The sequence below is a fragment of the Fukomys damarensis genome, unplaced genomic scaffold, assembly GCF_012274545.1.
Source record: "Fukomys damarensis isolate Sample0158 unplaced genomic scaffold, DMR_v1.0_HiC HiC_scaffold_36, whole genome shotgun sequence".
Classification (NCBI taxonomy): Eukaryota; Metazoa; Chordata; class Mammalia; order Rodentia; family Bathyergidae; genus Fukomys; species Fukomys damarensis.
This window is the reverse complement of record NW_022900948.1, coordinates 809,451-810,777: the sequence shown is the minus strand read 5'-3', so window position 1 is coordinate 810,777 and position 1,327 is coordinate 809,451.

The window sequence follows — 1,327 nt, the reverse complement described above, 5'->3', positions numbered from 1 at the left end:
CACGGGGCCGGCGAGCGCAGAGGCGCCCGGGCCACCCGCTCCACCGGCCGCCTCCACCCGACAGACCCCGGAAGCGCACGGACAGGAGCCACACACCTACCGCCTCCACATCCACTTGCCTTATTTAGTCAGGTTCCACTAAGGACACTACCACAGAGTATTCCTCCTTCCTTCATCTGAGCTTTGCTTGGAGTGAATTCTCAACGGCCGGCGAGCGCAGAGGCGCCCGGGCCACCCGCTCCACCGGCCGCCTCCACCCGACAGACCCCGGAAGCGCACGGACAGGAGCCACACACCTACCGCCTCCACATCCACTTGCCTTATTTAGTCAGGTTCCACTAAGGACACTACCACAGAGTATTCCTCCTTCCTTCATCTGAGCTTTGCTTGGAGTGAATTCTCAACGGTGAGTGAGTGTCCCCAGGGCCCTATCTGGGGGTAGTTTGGTCTTGGGGCTTTCTCTAGGGGAATGGCAGCCACATTACCGGATATTACAATTATCTTTTCCAAGGACTACTATTTGGACTTATTCAAATTATCATCTCTTTTTATCAATATCTCAAAAGCACTTCTGAACAAAGAATTTCCTACCCTAACCTCTTTATCCACTCCCGAGCTTGTTGGCACTCATTCCTAAAGATATGTGAGATCTAGAGGGAGACAAAGTAAAGAATTCTAAGTAATCTTCATATACTTTAATTCCATTCCAGAAGCAGTCACTCAGCACTAAACTGTATTCCAGGCACTGTGCTAGGCAATAAGAGTAAATGACTCACCATCTATCTCAAAAGGGGAGATAAAAGTACTGGTGCTCATAAATCATCTGAGACTAGCTGAGTCTTCTCCATCGCAGAGAACCTTATTAACAGCCTGAACCCCTTTCTCTCTTCCCCTCAAAAATCCCCTTGATTTGATAAACCAACCAAAAGATTTTTGAATGAATAGAATGAATTAATATGTTAACTGTATATTTGGAAGAATCTAGTGATATTTTTTCTTTATTATAGGTGGGGGAGGAAAATGCTGCTTTCATTATGAATCATTTAATAAAAGTAAATTATTGATTTAAGTGAGAAACCTGTTTGAATTTAGCAATCCAGGATTTTTCTACCTAACATCCTCTCAGGCTCCAAGGCTGATTAAAGGGCATATACAATTAAAGCTATTTTAACATGTAAATAGTTTTTGTCAGTTGCGGTACTTTCAAGCTTTAAATAAAAATAGTAAGGCAGGATAGATTGGGCTTTATAAATCAAGAAGCCTGTAGTTGGGAAAATGAGGAAATAAGTTTTTGAGAAGCTAAATAATCAAATGATGATATCAGATT